Source organism: Tupaia chinensis, unplaced genomic scaffold (genome assembly GCF_000334495.1).
Source record: "Tupaia chinensis unplaced genomic scaffold, TupChi_1.0 Scaffold143734_1, whole genome shotgun sequence".
In the NCBI taxonomy this organism is placed as follows: domain Eukaryota; kingdom Metazoa; phylum Chordata; class Mammalia; order Scandentia; family Tupaiidae; genus Tupaia; species Tupaia belangeri.
In genome coordinates, this window is record NW_006203583.1 from 272,184 (window position 1) to 280,386 (window position 8,203).

An 8,203-nucleotide genomic window follows, 5' to 3' on the forward strand; every position below is an offset into this window, starting at 1 on the left:
CTTTCTTTCTTTCTTTCTTTCTTTCTTTCTTTCTTTCTTTCTTTCTTTCTTTCTTTCTTTCTTTCTTTCTTTCTTTCTTTTTTTCTTTCTTCTTTTACTTCCTTTCTTCTCTCTTTCTTTCTTTCCTTCCTTCCCCTTCTTCTTTTTCCTCTCCCTCTCCCCCTCCTCCTCCTTCTCTTTAAAATTTATTTTCAATTTTTTTCAGCATAGAGAATGTGTACAAAGAGAGAGAGGAAAATAACCTCTTAAATAATTTCATATCTCCCACAGTGCCTGGTAGCAGACCTTTCTTCTGGGTGTTCTCTGACTGTTAAGTGATTGGCTAATATGTAACTGGGGGTAAATAGAGATCATAACATTGACAGGATGGTACTATTTATGTTGTGCTTTGAAGTTCACAAAGCATATGGATCATGTCATTTGATCATTTTAATTTACCCCTGGACAGGAATGGGAGTGGTCACAGCGAGCAGGGTAGAACAGCCTGAGTTCTGAGAAGAGAGGTAGAAACTGGACTATATAGCGATACATAGGCTTATCCAGACTCACTTCCAACCAGTGCTTTCTTCTTGACCTTGAGTTTTTAGACCCAAGGGTCTGATGACTGGAATGACACAGAGGCAGTCTAGTTGAGAAAGTAGCCACTGCTGCTGCTACCATTACTCACAGCTCTACTTCTAGACAGCATTGTGTTTCCTTGCCCCCATGAAGCTGGGCTTGGCCTGAGACTATTATTGATTGATGGAGGGTGCGGGGCGGAGGAGTGAGATCTATCACTTTCAGGACAAAACATTTACTTTCTGGTTTAAGAACTGTCATCCCTCAGCTTCCTACCGTGGCCGTCTTGGTAGCACACGTGAGAGTGGCAATGAGGAACACAACAACACTCTGTCAACACGTGGGGAATTATCTTAAAGGGTTGCTTGATTCTGTAGTGGAATTCAAGAAAGCAGGAAGCACTCTTGTTTTGTTAAGCCACAGTGGTTTGAGAGTCTCCACTGCAGCATGTAACTTGACTACTTTAACACAGCTATTGGTATTGGGGTCTGGTATGTTGGAGCTTTTATTGACTAATCTGAAAGCATTAAGAGGCATCAAGAATGCAGCCATAGAACCAGACTGTGTTCATTTCCAAGCATCGTTGCTAGCTGGATACTTCCTTAATTTCTCTATTCTTCCATTTCCTTATCAATACAACAGGATAGTAATACCACCTGCCTCATAGTGTTGTGTGGGTAAATGAAGTAATTCATGGAAAGCACTAAGAGCAGTACCTTAGAAGAGTGCTCAGTGAGACTTAGATATTATTAATGATATTATCAACAGTCACGTTATTATTACTTCTCAGGATGATAACTAAATTTAGTGTGTTAGGTGCCTTACTATTAGCCCTGCTCTTCCTGTGTCCCCTATTTGAGTGGCATTGCAACCCTATAGTTAGTTTGACTCTAAAATGTGCAATGCCATTATCATGCTTCATCACCGCATATACTCCGTCAATTTCTGTATCTTGGCAATATAAATAAATAAGCACAACTATTTATAATCTTTCTAAAATATATTCTTTTTCCTCTTTTTTTTCATTGCTACTGTCATAATTCATTACCACTTTCCTAGAGCAATAGCCTCCTAATTTGTCTACTTGCATCTAATACTTGGGAGACAGAATGATGACAGTAGAAAGAAGACATATTTTTGTCATGAAAACGGATTTTGAACTCTGGCTCTCTCTCTTGCCAGCTTTGGAATTTGGGAAAGTTACTTAATTTCTCCATGCTTTTTTTTTCTTCATTTGCACAGGAGACTATCAATGTTACTTTGTAGGATTATTGAGCAATTATGTAAGATAATTAAGATAAAGCCCTCAGTACATAGTAGGAGCTCAGTAATTCTCAATTTGAGTCCTTTTCCCCTCATTGAATTTGACCCAAATTGGTGTCAATTTTTTTCCCCCACAGTTAGGCCTAGTTGAATTTCTCTCTTCCTCCAAAACCAGAGAGTATAAAATAAAGTATAAAATAGAATATAAAATAACTCTTAGTTAAGAATTCAGTAGCCTCGGGACCAACAGTTGGCATAATGGCTATGTTGCCGGACTCCCAGTAGTTGACCATGGTTCAAGTCCCGGACCTGGTGGCTTAAACTCACGCTGGGCGCATATGTGTGTGTGTGTGTGTGCCCAAGATCTCAAGAGGAGAATGAAGGAGAAGGAATTGTGGCATAGCCATTCTCCCTGGGGGGTGATTTCTTGCTTTCTGTCTCTTTGTCTCTCTCTGTCTTTCTGGCAAATGCACATGCCCTATAATAAGAACCTCTCAAAAAAAAAATAAATAAAAGGTTCTGTAGCCTCTAGACCCTGTCCCAATAATCGTTCTCTCTCTCATTATTACTTAAAAGTTCTCTGAACTTTTGCCCATACTTTTCTTTTAGGTTGGAATGAACTAACTCCTTCTCTCCCCATCAAAATTCTACTTCTTCTAAGTTCAGAACCATGTCTTCTGAGATGAAAGATTTCCTTCTTTTTATCTATCAGTTAGCTATTGTCGTGAAATTGCTGCTCAATAAACCACCTTTAAACATGGTGGCTTAAAACATCAATGTTTTATTCTTACTGATCTATCAGTTGATTGAAGTAAGCTGGGCTCCTCTGCTGGTAGTTTTATCTCCTGAAACCATCACCTTGGTTGGAGGTCAGGATTTTTATTTTTAATTGCCAGAGAGCACATGCAAAGAGAGAGAGAATTTGGGACATAGTCATGCTGCAATCTCTTTTTCTCCATTTCCTTATCCTAAAGCTGCTGGGCCCATGTAGGATCAGGTTCTCTATGCTTGCTCAATGCTCTATGGGGCCCGCCCCCAGGGTTAGCATTTTATAATACACATGAATTTGTGGGAGACAAACATTCAGTCTATAGCTTCATATGAAGGAAACAAACCAGTATGTAAACAAAGAAGCAATAAAACACAAAGGTGTGTAATCCCTATTATAGAGATAGAAGTAAAATTCTAGGACCCCAGAAGTGAAGCAGTTCATTCCAACTACAGTGTTCAAGATTGCTTTATTGATTCCCATCGTGTACCTCTTCACATCATTACACCCTTTGCCTTGCAGTTCTGCAATGCCCTCCTATTATGAGAGGGTCATACTTCCTTTACACCTTGACTTTGGGCTTGGCTATGTGACTTGCGTTAGTCAACAGGATGAATTAGTTAGGACTGATGGAATACCAGATCCACAGGTAGCTCTCAAGAAACATACATATTCCTGTTCGAGCTCTTGGACCTCTGCCACCGACATAAGAGCATGTCTAGACTAGCCTGCTTGTTCGAGGAGGACAGAAGAGCCATGCAGTGCAAAGCTGAGTAACCCTTCAATTGAGCCTACCCTAATTCAAAGTATTTTTTTTTAAATCCCTAAGACCCTTGACCTCTTTCACCAGAGAAGACATAGATAAAAAGTGGCATTTGTGAACCAGAATGTGGGCCCTCACCAGACACTGAATCTGCTGGTGCGTAGATCCTGGATGTCTTAGCCTCCAAAACTATGAGCAGTAAATCTCTGCTGTTTATTAGTCATCTAGTTAATGTTGTTTTGTTATAGTAGCCTACATGGACTAAAGCAGACGAAAATCTTTTGGAATGCAAGGATGTGTTCTATTGGGTCATCAGAAAAGTTATGATGTGTATTTGTATAGAAAAAGATAGAAAAATATGTCATGACTTTTCTGATGCCAAATACTTATTTTCATTTTTCCACTAATAGTTAGCATTGTGCTTCACATATAGTCAATGTCCAGTTAATACTTTTTGTGTTAGAAATCTTAAATTTGGAGTAAATCAGATAACTAATTTAGAGACACATTTTAGCATTTTGTTTCAAACATTTTGTGAAATGTTTTTGATTCAAAGAAGAAATTACAAAATTATAAATTGCTCCTCAATGAGAGGCTTAAGGATTTTTCTCTACAGAGTCACTGTATTATATATGCATCACTACTAACATCAATCAACCAATAGATAAAGGAAAAATTTTACAAAGAAGAAAATCTAGAACAGTTCATGAAAAGTATTAGTAAAGATGGATAAAAGGGAAGCATTATTTTTATTTGTAATATGTGAGAAAATATATACCTTGAAGTTTTGAAGAAGAGCATAATAATTTTACAGGTTAAAAATTAAGTATCTTGGGACCAGCAGTTAGCATAATGGCTGTTGCTGAACTCCCATGTTACCGACCTGGATCGAGTCCTGGACCCGATGGCTTAAACTCACGCCAAGGCACGTGTGCTTGTGTGCCCAAGATCCCGAGAGGAGAATGGAGGGGAAAGGATTGTGGTGTGGCCATCACCCTAGGGGTTGATTTCTTGCTTTCTATCTTTCTGTCTCTCTTTGTCTTTCTGGTGAGTGCATGTGCCCTACAGCAAAACCTCTCCAAAAAAAAAAAGTAAAAAATAAGTATCTTGTATGTGTCTCACCAAAGAGCATCATTGATGAAGCCTTTATTAGCATTTACTGATGATCAATTTTTACACTGGAGATTGTAAAATGGTGATATTCTAAATCAGTCATGCTTGCAGTATTTATTAACTGGAGTGTTTTTAATGAAGAGCTTTTGTGGGAGCCAGATGATGGTGCAATAGTAAAGCGTGATGCTACTGAGGCAATCTCGCATGGGAGGGCTCCTGGTTCAGAGACCTCCCTGAGTATACCAGTTACACACTTGCCTGTGATCTGGAGCTGAGTGAGGGTTAGGGTGGACTGTGGCATCTGGACTCTTTTGGGTGTGAAATAGATAAATAATCATTAAAGGAGAACTTTTTTCCCCTTCACCCGCCATCCTTTGAATATCCTAAAGGACTAATGGATTCCTTTTTCAATGCATGTACCTAAGAGCCATTCTTCTTTATTCTAAAACAATCCTAAATTTGACAGTGGGAAGATTATTTAAGTTAGATTCTATATCTTTTTGACACAGTCCCCATTAGTCTTAGAGTATTTCCTTTCTTTTAGGCCACATAGGGTGTTCTGGGCTCAATTTTCACTTCTCTGACCCAGGAGCCCTGGAGTCTACTACTTCTCCAAGGTTCCTTGGTTCCCTTTAGAAGCAGTGGTGTTCAGAAACCAGGATCTGTACTGGGAATGCTCATTATTACTGGCATGTCATGGCTTTTAGAACTTTGTAGTGGATAGAGTGTGTTGTTGTCATATATACCTGACTTTCCTGATGACCCTGTACACACACACACACACACACACACACACACACACACGTGTATATATACATATAATTTCCTAGCCCTGCTTATAATATCTGCACTAATACCTACCAACAGCAGACTCTCTGAAGTTAAATATTTTTGTTTTTGTTTGTTTGTTTACTTATTTTTTTTAACCAGAAAGTGCATGCAATCATCTGAGAGAGAGAGAGAGAGACAGAGAGAGAGAGAGAAAGAGAGAGAGAGCTAGAAAGAGAAGGTGAAAAACCTCCCCTCATAGGGAATGGTCATGCTGTCATCCCTTCTCCTCTATTTCTTTTGGGATTTTTGTATGCATGTACATATGCTCAGTGCATTTCTTAAGGGTCTGGCACTCTAACTCTGCAATCAGCCATGTAGGATTCAACCACCATACCATGGGTTGTTCCAAGACTTTTTAAAATACTCTTTGTCCTAAAGTTATTATGAAACAGGAACATAGGAACATGATCTCAAATATCATACAACAGATTACTTATTAATTTCAAAGAGGAAAGCATATCTTTATCATTGACATTTTGGTAGATACCCCTAATTCAATGACCACATTTGGCATCATCATCGATAATGGGACAAACCAGCATTACAGCATGTACATACCTACGTAGCGCCTCCTAATATGATGCACTGGAGAAGGTTATAATATCATCTTGCCAAAGATACTTATCCTTAATCTATTCATGAGGGAAAAAGACCCAGACAAATGCAGAATATGAAATATTTTATAGATGGCCCATATTATTAAAATATGTCAATGTCATAAAAGACAAAATAAGATAGACAAACTATTCTAGGTTAAAGGAGTCTATAGAGACAAGGTAACCAAATATGACATATGATATAAAAACATTAGTTGGGCAACTGGATATTGATTTAAGTATAATTATGATATATGTATAGTAGAGGGAATGGGGATAAGAAACATGCATATATGCGATACATTAGGGATTTGTGTGTGTGTGTGTGTGTGCGTGTGTGTCTGTGTGTGTGTGTGAAAGAGAGGCAACTCCTTGTTTTCTCTAGAGGGCTGTCCATAGGTAATGAATGAACTAAAGATTTAAAAAGTAGCAATGGAAATATGTCATTCTGGGTTGTGAGGATAACTGCTGAAAGTTTCCACTGAGAGCTGAAAACGATGGCTTTTGGGAGGGAGAAATGCTGGCGGGGAGGTCACTGCTGCTGAACTACTTGATTATTTCATGCTGACATGATTTTGATAATGCAAAATATATATTTAAAAATAAACTCCCATTTGTAAATAAAAACAAAAAAGAGGGGGATCTTATGAAGGGATACAGAGAAGAGTAATCTGGGAACTGGACTGTGAGGGGATGGGCAAGTCAAGGAGGTCTGAACTAAATCCCATTAGTGGGGAGGCTGTGGAGAAGTTCAAGTCGGGTCCTGAGAGTGCAGCTGTTAGAGAGGCATCACAAATCCTTCCTTAAATATTTACTGACCTCTTGCAAGTCCTTCATTCCTCTATGATACCTAGCCCAGTATCATTTGGATACTGCTCTAAGTGTTTGGAATGTAGTGGCAATGAACACAGCAGATCACACCCCTGTCCTGGTGTGAGGATTTCAGACATGTTAGGTGCCCTCGGATGGGTGCTCTGAAATTCCCCCAAAGCACTAGATGTGTGTGTATCCTATAGCAATAAGCCTAATTTATACAATTTCATATTTATTTTGCGAGACCTTTGTTTCCACATCCCAGTTATTCTGTTTTCTCAGTGGTCTATCAAGGTCTCCCTTCGGGCTCTTTTCACTTGACTCAGGTGGGAAATTTTTAAGTCAGTTTGTCCTTGTTCGCTTCAACTAGGCTCCATATACATCCCCTAGGCTGTCAGTGGGGGAGGGTGCAGGGTGATGGGTGTAGAGGGGCCATATAGCTTTGTACAGGTGGGCAGAATTCACAACCAAGAAAAGCTACCCTGGAAGATACAAGGACCCTCTGAAGGGGTGTATGAAAAAGAAGTGGGGGCTGGACCATTGGCCTAGTGGTTCAGGGAGCCAGCTTGCACATGGCCAACAGAGGTTCAAATCCCAACTCTGGTGGCTTGAAAAACATGCAGAGCACATGTGGGTGTATCCCAATGAGATGGAGAAATGGAGGAGAAGGGGCTGAGATGTGACTATGCCCCACTGAGTGGCTCTCTCTCTGTCTTTCTCTGGCTAGCACACTTGTCCTCTGGCAATTAAATAGCAGAGAGTGAGACGCAGGGAATCAGGGAGGGGAAAACAAAAGCAAAATATATGAGAGATAAGAAATGGAAAATTATTTGTTGATGATAACACGTATGGTAATATCCTTGATTAAGCCAATATGCAGTGTATTCTGGAAGGGAAATCTGATTGTGTATGCTGTGATGATGCACAGTGAATGAATGTAAAATAAATAAATTAAAAAAAAAAAAAGATGGGCCAGCAGGTGGTGTAGTGGTTAAGACGCTGGACTCCCATATAATTGATATGGTTCAATTCCTGAACCCAATGGCTTGAAACTCACTCCAGGCACATGCCCAAAATTCCAAGAGGAGAAAGGAGGATTGTGGCATGGCCATACCCTGTCCCCAGCCCAGGGGTGATTTCTCACTTTCTGTCTCTCTGGGTCTCTCTGGTGAAAGCACACACCCTATAACAAAAATACCCACCCCCCACAAAAAAAAAAGAAAGAAAAGAAGCCCACATGGAAGGAGACAGATATTGAGTAGAAAGAGAATATTGGGGGCACCAATATGTGGCTCACAAATAAACCTTAAAAAATTCAGAGAAGGAAATGAAGTGATGAGGGAAAAGTGAACTAGTCAAAGGAGAGATATAAAATTTATCTCCATTTTGTTTTATCATTTGCATCATTATCTGACTGCCTCTGGTAATAAGATGCTTCTAAATACCTTCAAATACAGATGGAGTCTCTCATCCACATTGCCTGTAGTAAAAGAAATT